This window comes from Athene noctua, chromosome 2, assembly GCF_965140245.1.
Source record: "Athene noctua chromosome 2, bAthNoc1.hap1.1, whole genome shotgun sequence".
Taxonomy (NCBI): Eukaryota; Metazoa; Chordata; class Aves; order Strigiformes; family Strigidae; genus Athene; species Athene noctua.
The window spans coordinates 99,858,363-99,873,338 of NC_134038.1; the positions used below are offsets into that span (position 1 = coordinate 99,858,363).

The 14,976-nt window shown below is 40.1% G+C and overlaps 1 protein-coding gene across 1 annotated transcript in view; it reads left to right on the forward strand.

Annotated features, from left to right (window-relative positions):
- Positions 1 to 5,229: 5,229 nt before the first annotated feature.
- The window catches only part of RNF144B (ring finger protein 144B), a 49,848-nt gene continuing 40,101 nt past the window's right edge, over positions 5,230 to 14,976 (forward strand). The window contains exon 1 of the mRNA XM_074897905.1: positions 5,230 to 5,329. The gene's annotated coding sequence lies outside the window, so the exon portion shown is untranslated. The remainder of the gene's footprint in view (positions 5,330 to 14,976) is intronic.

Genomic DNA, 14,976 nt, shown 5'->3' on the forward strand with positions numbered 1-14,976 from the left:
CAATGTGTGTTGTCCAACTGGGGAATTGGACCCACTTGCACAGGGTGGCCTCTGAGCCTGATGCTGCCATGTCACTAGAAGCAGTGCCATCACATTATTGATGTGCCAGGTCTTCTTGCCATCTGGAGGATGTGTGTCTGTGCTCACTGTGCGTGTGGGGAGGGACGTGACTGCTTTGTGAACAGATGACTGACACGTCTCATGTCACAGGAGAAGGTCAAGGGGAAGAGTGACAGTAACCTGCTTCTTCCCTGCATCTGAGTGCAAAGAGATGGCTGAGGATGGGCACTAGGCTGAGGGTGTTGTGCTGGCCTCCCCTGGACTGGATGTCTGCAGTTCATCAACATTTTATTTATGGCAGACTCATATCAACTCAGCTTGGGTTTTTTTTGCAGGCTGGGTCTTCACACATTTAGTGACCAGGCAGGAGTTAGCAGAAGTTAAACATTTATGTAGAGCAGTTGCAGAGCTGTTCAGTTGCTGGTGGCAAAATGCCTGCCCCTAGCGGCATTACCGATAGAGCTCTGCCACCAGCAGCGTTTCCTGTGCAGGGGCAAATATGCTTTCTCTTAATGCTTCCAGGTCCCGAGAACACAAGTTGCATTGGAACTCCAGTACAGTACTGTCAAAGCCATCGGTCTGGAAATTTAAGCTGAGATTTCTAAGCACCCCAAATGCAGCTACCCCACTGGGGTAGCAGGCTGTCTTCTCACTGTTTTCTGGTGACGCTGTATGGTTTTTTCCTCTGTCACTGTTCTGTATGGATCAAATACCAAAAGCTAGTTTCCAGTATGTCATGAAGTCCTTCAGAGTATAACAAAGGAAAAAATATCAATAGGGAAGAAATACAGAGCTTCATGGAAGCTATATGATCATGTTTTGATTGGAGATGGTCTCCTGTGCCAGCAAATTTTAATGAATATTGCATTTTATCTTGTTCATAAGGCAGGATGAGTGTAAGTCACTTTCCACTTTTCTTTGTCTCTGAGACAAATCCACGTGTTTTGAGATCATACTGATTATAAATGTTCAGTAGACAGTGTGCCATCCCACTCACTTTTTTACTGTAAAATACAAAGGTCTTTAGATTCTTTCCAAATAATTTAACTTGATTTATTTCACTCCAATACAAAACATCTTATAATAATAAAGTTTTACTAGGTTTTAGCTAAAGGGAATAATGATGATTTCAGGACTGGTTTGTCAGTAAATGACTTGCATACTAAGTTAGAATTGCAGAACAATAAGGTTATTTAAACAGGAAAAGATGTGATCCTGATTTTCTTGTAGCTATTCTGAGTAAAGCTTGTCTGCATGCAAAACATTACATAGGTCTGTATTTTTTGCCCTGACATCTGATTTCTAGCATAGTGTGGTTATATAAATACATATATTGAATAGATTCCTTTTTCAGAACATTAGGTTTATGAAGGTACCACAAATTACTTTTGATAGTGTAATCCCCCTTTAAAATAGTTCCTGCTGAAAACTATTCTTAGCCCATGACATCAGGGGTGTCATACTTGCAACTTCAGATAATGTATGTATACTCACTGTGCAAAAACCCTTTCTGTTTTGTTTTCAGCGTTGGTTATGTCACACATTATTACCTATTTTTCTTGTGAAACTCTATCTTGCATATACAAATACTTTTTATTTATAGGAAGATGGATTATTTGCATGTAGAGTAAGTGGATAAAGACACATTTTTCTTAGGCTCTGGTTTTAGAAAGCTTGTTACAAAACCTGTTTTTACACCTATGGATAGAAATTATTTTTCAGGATATTTGTTTTTTATATTTGTTTGTTGAGAACTGTGAATTGGGGTAGTGAAAATTTCTCTTTTTTTGTAACAACCTAATCTTAGTTCTTTATGTAGAATTATAATGAAACTGTTTGTTAGTTATACACTAACTCAGTGTTTTCACTTGCTGTTAATAGAATTCTGTTTGTGCGATGTGAGAGATCTTTTCAGTGGTCATGCTATTACTTTTTAAATTTTATTAAATTTTAATTTTAAATTTTAATTTTATTAATTAGTAATTTTAGTTAATGCCAGAGTGGCTTAGTCATTTTGTAAGTATTTCAAGTAGCTGCAAGTATGACACAGCGATGTTAGTAATTAACTGGCTAGTAACTCAACTAAAAATTCATGGTGATGTTGTGTTTTGGCATGTATCGTCTTGGAGGCTCAGCCATTCCCCCAGCCCTGGAGTTATAAAAGCATCAGTTAGAAGTGTCCAAAAAATTAATTATACCCTCTCAGTTCTGTGCTTTATATCACTGTTACTGAAGAAGAAAGCAAATGGGGAGGGCTTAGCTTGTGCCTTGACTGGCATTGCGTGACATTCTGAACTTGTGTTTTTTATTTATTTGTTGGCTCAAAAAGGAAATCAATCAATCAGAGTTAAGAAATGCAGGGATTTGAGCTGGGTAGCAATTTTAGCATGACTCATAACACGTCACAAAATTAACTTGGCAAGAAGACGTGCTTCCGTGAAACTATGAAGTACCTGGGCTTGAGGTATAGCTGGAAGAGAAATCATTTTGACAGAAGAGCTCATAACAGTCCAGCTCATGCTTTTTGGTGATGACAATGGAAAGAATCATCGGTATTGATCATCTCAAGTCCTTATAGCCCGAGGTCTTGCACAGTGCCACATCACCTTCAGCTCCTCTTTGCTGCGCAGATCCTGTATAAGCACAGAAGCAGGGGCAAATACAGAAGTGAAGATGAAAGCAAGGGAATAGCCAGCTGTTCACAGAGGATCAGTAAGTGATTGTCCTGCATGTAAATCCAAGGACCACAGTTTAGGATTTGATACTGTAGAAGTGGAGTGCTTCAAATAAGTGCATCTTAGTATTTTCCTGAAAATTAAATGTCTTTAGAAACATTCATGATGTTTTTCACCACTTTTGTGATGTTTAAGGAAAATTAATTTTGCTGTAAGCAGTTTTACATGTTTCTGCAGTCACATTATATCTTTCATGCATAGAGATATATAGTAGGGAACTGGATAAAAATACCATGTGATGTTTGCAGCTGAAGTTTCCAGAATTTATCTGCATTTTAATGGACTAATCTAGCTTTCTTAATCCAAAAGAACAGCCCCCCTAGATACAAGTTGGCCTCATCATTTATCTGAAGGAAAGATGATTAGCTTTTATTTGCAGTGGTTTCTCTTGACTGGTGGAGGCTACTGCAGTGAGGCTCCTTTTTGTTTCATTGTGCCAGCAAGAAGTACCAAACCAAATGCTACTTTTGCTACTTTGCTACTGACAGCTGCCCTGCTCTACTTCTGGACCTACTGCCCTGCCATTTTCACTACACCTGCATGAATGACTTGGTTTCTTTCATCCTCCCTCTTTTCACTACCCTCCTCCTTGAGATAATTGTCCTTTTGCTGTTGGGGTGCTGTGGTGCTGCGCACAGGAGCTGAGAGCAGGAAGATTTTTCTTGCTGCACTTCATCTGTGGCCTAACAAGTGCCTATGTGGTGGAGACAGAGTAGCAAAGGTGGCGGCTGCAGGAAGAAAATATAGGACATGGAACAGAGGGAGGGAGAAGAGAGGGGAGGTAGTGAAAAGACAGTGATAGAGGCTTAAGCTATTTCATACTAGAACAGAAGATGGAGGATAAAAATCTAACCACTGAAGGAGACTCCTTTTCTAATTGTGAAGTTTGACACAGAATTCCACATTTTCACTACTGCTCTGCAGCCTAAAAAATAGCTCTGAGCGCCAGCTATTTCTTGAGTACTGTTTAGGATTGGTTACTGCTGAGGATAAAAGTCTGCTGCTGCTGGGAAATACTCTACTAGCTCAAGTGGCAATATCTGTGACATGGCTCTAGGTTGCCTAATCCTATTGTAATCCTGTGGATGAATACTGTAGGGATCAACATGATCCCACATGTTAGTACTGCTGTATTTTTTCTGGTGATTATTCCCTCCCTCCCCAGATATAAAATTATATATAACAGCTGATGTAAAATAGATTGATAAAGTTTGTACTTATTCCAAGGAGAAAAGAGTATCTGATGATAATTCAAGCAAAGGTATAATGCATAGGTGCAAGGAGACTGAATTAAAGTTGCATGAGCTTTCTGCCTTTTCCTTAAATTAATCTGATGTACTGTAATTGTCTGAAAATGACTGAAATCTCATCTGTGAGCTTCTGTACATCCTGGAAGAAATGCCTCTACATCAGTCTTCACAGAAAAGTACTGAAGGCAAAATGCTAGCAATAAGTGTATGAAGTACAAAGTAAATTTATTTCATCATACAGAGGAAATCATAGATTAGCATCTATATTTGTTTCTCCCTCTGTTTTTCTGCACCCCCTGCACTCCAGTGTATCTGTACTTCTTATCTGTGGGTGTGGTGCATTTCCTACAGCAGGAAAAGTTCTTGAGGGTTCTGTGTCATGTGGCACAATAATACCTTCCCCTGCTGCTTGGCTGGTGTGAATCACACCCGTAGGTTTGGAGTACAGAACTGCAGAATTTCCAGGCACTCTTGCACACAAGCCCATCTTAAAGAGTTAAAATTTAGTATTGGTGGAATAAGAAGAGCACCATCATCATTAAGCACTTGGATTTGAAATGTCACTGATACTTTACTTGTGAGTTTAGATTTGTTGCTCCCTTCCCCTCCAACGTGAGGAAATCAGTTTTGTTTCAGATGACATTTTTCACATGTGGAGATAAGCAGAAGCCAACAATGATTCAGACATCTGCTGGTAGGGCAGCTACTATACAAACTGCTACCCTACAATAGGTTAAATGGCAATTGGGAGGGTTTTCATGAGTGTTGCGTCTAATGCCTTATCTCTTTCAGTTTTATCTTGCCTGGGCTCAGATGAGAGTTACGATTAAAAGCAGCACAGATATCCAAATAAGAATGTAGGGCATACATTGGCTGGAAGCTGACAGGGTTTAAGTAATCACCTGCAGTTGAATTGAGACTCAGATGGGAAGTAGGAAGTGCTGTACTCAAGCTTCCTGTATAAATAAATGCAGCTTTCCCACAGCTACTGCATACAAGCTGTGACGTGCTTTTAAGATATAATGGCAGCATGCTCTTAATAGCAGGGAGGGGATGATTTATCAAAGTGGCAAAGGGGCTGGGAGACAAGTCCTGCTGCAGTCCTAAAAAGTGTGCGGCTGTCAGATACCCGGGGAGAAGGAAGGGCGTGCGAGAGCAATCCGCCTCCACTCCTGGTTGCAAGCTTCAGGGGTTTGTGACATCGTGGTTCTTTGGAACGCTGGAGTGTGAGTGCAGCTACTGAAAAGTCACACAGCTGGCAGTGAATGCTGTTCTCCTTTCAAGGTATGGTGGAATACAGCTTTCTGTTTCTTTTTTTTTTCCTTAAAAGCAAAGGATACCCTGAAAACATCAGAAAGACACCATTTGATTCTAATGGAAGAAAGTAGAAAAGGGTTAGTTAAAAAAAAAAAAAAAAAGGAAGAACTAGAATGATTAAAGAGCTAAAATAAATGTTACTTGCTAAAGTTGAACTGTATGGTGTTCAGAGCTGAGGCAAAAGGAAATCTTGGAAGTCCCGACTGTTAAAAGGCACAGAAAATTAAATAGATATCAAGTACTCACCCTAAAGGGTGAAATTACTTTTGCCAGTGTAACTTTTAAAGACATATCTGTGTGAAGTGTTTGCTGTAGTATTAGAACATATTCTGTGTGGAAAGCAGTTGCTAAGATGGCATACTGTCAGTCATTTATCTGGTTTAGTTTAAATACAAGAACTTCGTTCATACTGAAAACACATCTAATTAAGCTGGATGGAGCCCAAGTTTGAAATGCAGATATTTTCTCCTAGTTTGAAGTAATTTCTTCTGCCACAGTCTTGTACAGCTGGTATTGGGAAGGAAAAATATGCTGACCTGTATTATAAGTGTTAATGTACACTTTGATCTGTTCAGGGTTTAGGGTTATGTGGTTTATGTAAGCACATACTAAATATGTCATACATTTATTTTCTAGTTTATGGTTTTTAGGTTTTTTACACTAAACCCAGAAAATTGCATTTACTGGTATGTTTGTACTGCTTTCTCAGCATAAGGCTTTCGCAGTACAAGGCTGCTTCAGTAGTGAGGATGTTTCAGTCTGGTTTATTATAAAGCTCCGTATTTTCTGTAATACAAAGGCACTCTGCTTCCTAACTGCATACATCAGTTATCAAATATCGTCCTTCAGAGAGCACTGTAAGTAGTAAAATATTTAGGATGGCTATAGTTAAGGAAGCATTGTAGGGTGATTTCCCATCCTCTTGGTAAGTAGACACTGAATGCTTTTAAGAAGTAAATTTTAGCAGAGATATAGGCCATGACTGGCATACCCCCATGCAGCTTTGCAACTGACTGTGAGCAGGCACAGCAACACGGTATGTTTGGCTACCCTCAGCCTGAAGGGCAAGTGGTCTTAGTTAAGGGTTTGGGGATATCAGTATTTATGGAAACAGAAGCTTCAAAATCCTGTCCTTAAATATTTTCCAAAACAAATATATTGACAAATATATAGGACAAGAATCACGTTTAGGACTTGTCTATGCGTGAATGTGAGTGGGTGTATGGGTTGTTATAGCATGAAAGTGGCTGAAACCCTTCCCTCAGTGAACATAAGCTATGCTGGAAAAAATACAGCACGTTGGTAAGGGGCTGCAGTTACGTTGCTGAAAGTAATGCTTTAGATTGTGGATCGAGAAATGTGTGTTTGTACAGTGTCTAAAGCTGTGGTAAAGTGGGAGGTATTCCTTCAAATTAAACTAGAACTATTCCGGAGCCAAGGCAGTAATGATGAGAATCAGACTCCTTTTCTCCCATACATCTTACTGTCTGATGGGGTTGTTTAATACAAGGTGCTGTTTACTCATACAAGGACACAGAAACCTCCCTACACTTCATGTAGGAATAGTATTTGGCAACCTGGTATAATTTCTGTTCCCTGTGCATGCTCCTCTCTGATAGTCAAGGTCTTCTTTCCCACAGATGGTGACATTTTAGTGATTTTGTTTGTGTGGTGGTATGCTTTGGAGCAAAAGTTAATAATATAAATAGCAAACAATACAAAGTTGTTTCTCTCTAGCTAGGTTTTTGGATTAGACTATATTCTCTAAAAGATTTGTAGAATTAAATAAACAGCACCCAAGTGGTTATCTAGCCTTTCCCTTCTGGTGGAGGAGGAAAGTATATACTTGTCCTTATTTATCATCTTAAGTTTAAAATGCAACTGTGAGAAGCAGCAAGTCACTTTACAGAAAAACAAGCAGGGCTAATACTTAACCTCGTTCCCAGTTCATTAGTATGGCTCTGATAATATCTGTGGTATGAGTCTGAGCCTGCAATTCACCTTGTCCAGACCTTTCAGTGACTTCTAGTGGTAAGACCCAGTGGACTGTGTTGCTTAGGTGTGTAGCTCAAAAAACTGCTATAGACTTGCTGTCTCTCTTCTTGAGTGGGGATTTTTCTTGAATGTGTCTGAAACTACACAGTGCCTATAGATTGTACGTATCAGATCTATAAATAGCTCCTGGGCTAGTAGTACTGTGACATCTGAGACCATAGTTACAGCTCTGGACCCATAGATGCCACAAGCACATGTGAACAAAACACTGTGGCAGGCTGCCAGTGTCGCTGTGAACTGAGTCCTTTGGACCTCCTTGCACATACCGAAGAAGACGTTGCCTTCAGCTTCATGACTCTGAAAATGGTTCTGGATCTGTCCTCTCCCTCTGTGTGCTCACTGGGGGGTGGGTGCAGTTCCCTGCTCTCCCTCTGGCTTCCCCATGCCAAAGCCCAGCCCTGTGTAATGCACTTCACAAATTCTCTTCATTACCAAACAGCCAGGAATAACCTTACATTCATTCAATCTCAAAATTAATCTTCTTTTTGTTTGTGGAGAGGAACATTGAACAAAATGAAAAAGAACAGATCCAGAGGGAAAGATAGCAATGTTTTGTAGTTCTAGGTCCAGTGCTAGACTACAAGCCTTCTCACTTGATAGAGACAAGTAGAGGTCTGAGGGCCATCGTACACTGTGAATTTACCCAGTCATGGACAAATATTTACAGACATGCTTGTGCCAAATAACTTTGTGCTGATCAGTTAGAAAATAGCGTTCAGTATCTTTCTCAGTGTCTCTTGTAAATGGTTTCAGCTCAGTGGAAACTGAGTGGGCATTACATTCATAAAGTAGATCATTGCTAGCAGATACTAAAACATTCATTAAAAAAAAAAAAAAAAGATAGTATCTCAAATTACAAAGGGCCTGATCCTTTACTTCCTGCTGCAATGGGACTTTTCCAACTCTCAGTCTTCCAGGGCAAAGCAGAGGTGCTGAGTGGAAATTTTGAGGCTTGAAAGCATGACAAGGTTAACTGCATTGCAAACACGCTTTCAAATAAAAAATGTGGCTATATAAAACACATTTTGTTGGTGCAGTTTCCTAGATCTCTTTGTATGTGTTGATACTTGCACACAATGATGTAAGTGTTCCCCCTTTTGGTTCCTCTTATTTTATTTTAGTGAAGAAAAAATATTGTGGGTTGCCCAAGAGCTGGGTGTTTTTTACTGTATTTCTAGGGGAATCTGCTCAGCCTCCAAGGGAAAATCCATAATCCATAATTAGAAATACCGTCAGTTTACCTGATTCTTTGAATGTCCTTGGTGCCTGCAAGTACAGTTTTGACTTTGGTGGAGTTGAGCTACTCAATTATGGGACCTACAAGCATCCTTGTGCCTCATGTTTCCGAGTGGATCATTATGTCTGGAGTCCCAAAGCCAGCCAGCCAGCACCAGGCACAGCGATTTGGGCCATGTGAATTTGGCTCTTGCTACCCAACGGTTAACCTCCCTCAAGTAGGGCAATCTCAGACATGCTGTAGTCGAGGGACTGTTTGTATAAATTATGTTTATATAAAACCTAGTGAGAAATTCTGTACCTGTCCAACAGACTTCAGAGACCAGAAATAAGGGCAGTTGGGTGGGTCAGAGTGGGATTATTGTGTGGCTCCAGAACTGCTGGGACTTGTTAAGGGGTATTTTTTGGTGTTGGTCTGGAGCTGTTACCAGTGAAGATGGTGAAGTCAAGATGTGCCGTTCATGAAAACTACAGTCAGCATATTAGTTGTGGAAAAGTCCAACTTGGGAGTGTTGAGTTTGTGCACGCTAGAACACATCCCCTGCACAGGGTTTCTTCCTGGGTGCTGGTGCTTGTTGTCGACACAGCTGTCATGGGGAGTTGTTCTACCAGCTTTTTGTCTGAAGGAGAGATGAGAGATGCTGATTAGGAGACAAACAGTGAAAGATTACTTTTTACTAGAAGTAAGAAAATACCATTTTACTGTCATGCTCAAGTTTTTCCCTTTTAATTGAGAATGCCAGTATTTGTGTCTCTTGTGAGCTTTTCTGCTTTTCACTTTGCTGTAATAATGAGGATAGGAGGGAGAGTTTAAGATGTGAGTCATTACTCAAAAGAGTGGACAGTGTCTGGATGTCTGACAGAAGCTTTGATATTCATGTTTGGTTATACAACCTATTGTATCTTTGGGCTGCCAGGGATTAAATATGCAGAACTGAAAACCTTTATGTGTTCTATATGTTTGCAAAAAGGAAAAAACGTTGCAGCACAAGAGCTGTTGCCTCTGTTTTCAGGGACTGAAATGGGTCCTTCAAGACTACCTCTGCTTATGCTTTTATGTACTATGTGCTGCTGTGGCTTAGGGGTGAATTCCTTGCTCATGTCTATATATAGCCACAAATCATTCAAAATTGTGTGCTCTAGACCTCTATGTAGATAGAAGGAAAAAAACATTTCATGACATCAAGTATATAGGCTAATCATTTGCATACAAAGAAAATTCCAGGATTAAGTAGAAGCTGTGATGTGCAGGCTGGCACTGGTTCTGTCTGAGAAGTAGATGGGAAAGTTCATGTGTTCTGCCTGTGCTTAATTTTGGAAACATTCTGATGGGTAAAGGTATGGAGATGATGAAGGAAAACGAGGTGGTCTTCCCCTGTCAAAAAAATGGTTACAAAGATGAAAACAAGCGGAGCCTGTGGGCTATTTACCATTGCGCTCACTTGAAGCTTTCTCAGAGCAGTGGACCCTCCGCTAACCACAGGTCTTGGAACTCCAATGGAGTTTCTCCATTATAGGGCTAAGATAACATCCATGGGGCCAGCAATAACTTGCTTACTGAAGTTTTGCACAACAGAGAGGATGCAATCTTACACCCTCCTGACCTCTTCACATTTGCACTGATGGGTTCAGTGGTGGGGAATCTCCATCACAGTCTCTGGGGAGGATTTGTGGGAAAGGCAGTCATGCTCTTTGCCTGGAGTGGAGTAAAAGCCATATATATATATATCTATATCTAATTTACCCAATACTACTTTAAGGACATGTGGTTTTTGGACTGGTCAGTGTTTTTATTGCAAATACCCAAGCAGTGTACATGACTTGACCAGTTTCAACGCACTTGTTGACCTAGCTTCCCACATTTTGGGAGGATGGGCCAACAGATGAAGGAAACATTCAGTTATAGGGAGGGGAGTAGAGAAAGAGTTGAGAATTCTTGCTGTAGCTCCATTTCCCAATTCCGTAACAATGAGGAGAGAATGTCTATTTGAGGAGCATTAGGTGTCATGGTCATAATTTAAAAAACAGCTGGCAGAAAGATGTCTTTAGAAAGGTTTCTGTAAGATTGTCACCCTATAGTAATAGTAAGTCTATGAGTTCTTCAGCGCTGTGTTATAGATACAAATTTTTCTGAGTGTTTGGGAGGTGGGACAGCTTCTTTGAACTGCTCCTAGTTGCTTATCTTTACACACATAAGCAGGTCCATTGGAGCCACTGGAAAGACTCCCACTGGCAGGGCTTCGACTTCATGGCTAAGATTATGTAGAGACTAGTCAGTTGTTAACAGATAGAAAGGCTCTTGAGGCTGAAATCTTGTATGTTTACAGGTTGCTGTGCTCCTTTGAAATTATTTCTGTAATGAAGGTTGAAATTTGGAATTGAAATGAGGGAATGATGAATGCAAACCTCTAACTGCATTTGATGTATACTTTTGCTTTATTATGTGACTTGTAGTACCATCTGGATTTCTAAGTAGTTGCATAGAGCCCCTGAGAAACTGTGTTTCCTGTGCTTAACACTGTACAAGCAGAAACCTTCTTGTGAGCCCTTAGAGCCTGAAACAGACAGAAGGTGGATGTAGAAAGTCAGGTGGGAGAGAGCAGGGCAGCAATGAGACACTGTGTCTCATGATAGACAGTGTCATCTGCTGAACTGCTGCGAAACCTTTTGGCTCAAGTTTTAAGAAAATGTCTTATTTGTCTCATATAGTTAATAAGATGCAGAGCAAAATAGATCATGCTCTGTTAAAAATGTTTATTTATGAATCTGGGAATATATAGGTGATTTAAAAATATGTAGCTCTTTAAGTTAGCCAAGAGCATAGGACTAGTTGTATTTGAAGCTATTTTTGTTATTGAAGCATAGTTTGCAATTTCTGTTCAGTAGTGTGTATGTGAAGCCTATCAGAGATTAGAGATGCCTTATATTCAGATCCTGACTGATGGGGTGGGTACCATGGGGCTCCTCTGAGCTGGGGCAGTAGGAAATACGGAAGAAATCGCCTGCAGCAGACCCCCTCCCTGAAGCTGTGTCCCAGCATGCTGGACTCACTGCTCTTGCCATGCATGGTCTGGAAAAGAGGGAAAGCAAACATGGATATTCAGAAGACAAGCAGAGAGGAGCTCAGTTAGGAGATTATTACTGGAGTTTACTTCTCTTTTTTGCCTCTACAGATCTGCCCAGAGCTGGGACTCATTCAGTCTCTGCCCTTTTCCTCACCTCCGGTTGCAGCTGACTTCGGTAGGGCTCATTTAAGAACTGGCAGCGCAGTGGCTTAGGGGTATACTCTGATTAGTGTAATAACCAGTTTTAAGAAGCAGTAAATGCATGTGTTTAGTTTCAAAACAACCTGCTCATGTCCAGGTCCAAACCTCAGCAGTTGCTTCTTAATGACTGTATTGTTTCTTGTCAAACTCCAGTATAGTCATTAGTTATTCATGTTATTTTCTTAATGGAAAATGCTTATATTAGTGATGGTGTCTTCCCCGAGGTCTAATCTTCAGTTTTGACTCCCAGTCTTTGATTCACCGAATGTTATTGTAGTTAAGACTTGAAAGTTACCACTGGGTAGTGTCCCCCGCCCCGAGCTTTCTAAGTCATTGAGACGTTTTTGGATCAAGGGCAGTTTTCAATGTTATACCTCCTTTATCTTGGTTACCAAGAACAGTGTGTTTCTTCTATAATAATGGGCAGCATATTTGACTGTAAGATTAGATAGGGACAAATTAAAACTTTATACTTACTAATTTTATTCACTGAGCAGTCACATAAAAACTGTTCTAAAAGGAAAATCAACTTATTCTTTGATTCCTGTTGATGTAAATCTAAAGTTGTGTGAAAGTGCTTTTTGATGCTTGTAGTGAATAAAGACCATAATCTTGCAAGTTTGCTGTTTCCCTCACTTGACAAAATGCAGTGACAGAGATGTTAAAGATCTTATCGCAAGCACTGAAAAAAACATTTCTCAGATCATCCCTTATAAAAATATATACCTAAATATGTGTTAATTTTTTCCAATAGATGGTGTTTGGTAATTTTTTTTTAGTATATGGTGCATTTGCAGAATTCAGTTAGGGTCAGTTTTGTTGTTTTGGTCGGCTGAGTTGTTCTTTGGCTTTTGGCAAACTCTGCATGCTTCCCTTGGCCCTAAAAAGTTTCTTGCTGTTGCTTTCAAGGCCTGGCTTTGTGTCAAGTCTCCACTTGCCTTGACCTGCTTGCTTTGCAGTCAGGATGCTGCTTGCTCCAAACACAGCATTGGCTGCTCTGAAAAAGGAGCCATCTCCAGCCAGAGGAGCCTGACACCCCAGTTAGTTTCTTCTGAGAAGAGTACATACTATGAACAAACAGATTAAGTTGGTACCTTTGTCAAATAACACTCCATTGCTTTCACTTTAACAATGCGTGTTTACTAAAAATCCTTGATGTTAGAACAGGCCAGTGTCACAGATAGCTTATGAACATGCCCTGTCTAAACTGTAAACATTCCAGCTCAAGGAGTTAACATATCCCAAGGTTGTTATCTGATTAACAAAAATAAACATTTTTTTCTGTGTCAAAGGCAAAATGTTACATCTGACTTCCTATTCCTGTTTCAGCTGAGACATCTAGCCAAGTCATCAACCCATTTGACCTCCCAAAAGCTTGATTCCTTTTTACTTAGTAAATGCTACAGTTATTGAAAGCCTTCATGTGGTCAGAAAGGAAGACCTAGCATTTGCTTTTGTCATTAATGTAATGAAGAGTATGTTTTTATTTAATAGTGGTATATTACCTGTTGTCAACAGGAGGTTAAAAGTAAAGTGCACCAAACAAGTTTGGGTGGAAAATCCTTGTAGCTTAGCATTAACAGATGTTGCATAGTGTCTTTAAGAATAGGGGGTGTTATTTAGTTAAGCTTTAGAGTCTAATCTTAGACCTGGTAACCTATAGTTGGAATTCTACTTGGTATAATTTTGTTGTTTCAATGTGTTCTGGAAGTATTTGGAAATATTTGATGCCAAAATATGCAACTTCTGTTGTCTGGCTGCACTTTGCCTGTTTCGATGCTTTTTGTGCTGACCAGCTTTCTTTAGCTCTGTAACTGCTAGGGTGAACATAAAACTTTAAGGGAATCCTGCTACTGACCGCCTGTGGGACCACACGTATCACCATAACCCGCTGCCTGTGGCTGGCACCTTCACGATACTCGGGCATAGTGAGTTTGATACATCTGGGTTATCCCAAACTTGATGTCCACAGGCCAGCACAGGACTCGCATCCAGTAGGTCTGGTGCAGGGAGATATGGTTTTCCAGCCTGCCCATGTTGACAGAGACGTATCCTGGACTTGGATATGTCCCAATTAAAGCACAGTTCCAGCAGAACTGAGTGATGGTGGTTGGCTTGTGTGATGTGATGGTCTGACCTCATTTCACTCAGAAGGGCTTACTCCCATCCTCATGGATTCAGTAGATACTGCCATTGTGTGGCTCCTGTCAGTATTGAAAAGAGACAAAGAACATGGTTTTGATCATGTATTTCGGTTTAATAACAGGCTGCATTATTTCTGTTTTAGTCTTCATGTTTTTATCTTTTAAGTGATCAGAAAGTGCTTTTCCTAGCTGCCTGTCATCTGGGAGAAGCCGCATTTCTTTCACCATTAGCTATTAGATTCCCTTTTCTTGGACTCCCCAGCTTTTTAGGAATGAAAGGGGGAAAAGCCCACTTTTTCCCCTTGCTTATTCTAAAGCAGTATTGCAAAGAAACACATAAAGGATTCCCACAACTGCGAAGTCACATCTGTTTTGGAAGAAGAAGTGGTTTGTTATATTCAGTTAATAACCGTGGTGGTCTTGCAAATGAACTCCCCAAGGATATATTGATGTAGGATTGCTAGAAGTTACTGTAAGTGGTACTCTAAAATCTTGAAGTTATTCTTACCTCACAGTATAATAGTACAGTAGAGATGTTAACTGGCAAATGTAATCTCAAAGACTCGTGGGGACTGATTTACATGTGCCATGACAGCATTTTGATTTATTAGATTGATTTTAAATTATTGAGTGAATGTGAGATTTGGGAAGCCGTTCAAGGTGTGTTTTAAGCATCATAAAGTGCTGGTATAAAAATGCCTGTCAGGAAGCTGGATAATATTCTTAATTACTGCAGTCCTTCCTTTTTTTTTTTTTTTTTTTTTTTGTGTAAGAGGCTTCCCACTCACTACATTCCTTTCAAAGTATTTGATATATTTATTTTTTGGTTGCTAGCATGATATGGAAATACTCCATACAGCCAGTGCTTCTTGAGCAGCACCTCAAGGGCTCTTTTTTAGTTTTTCCAGGCATT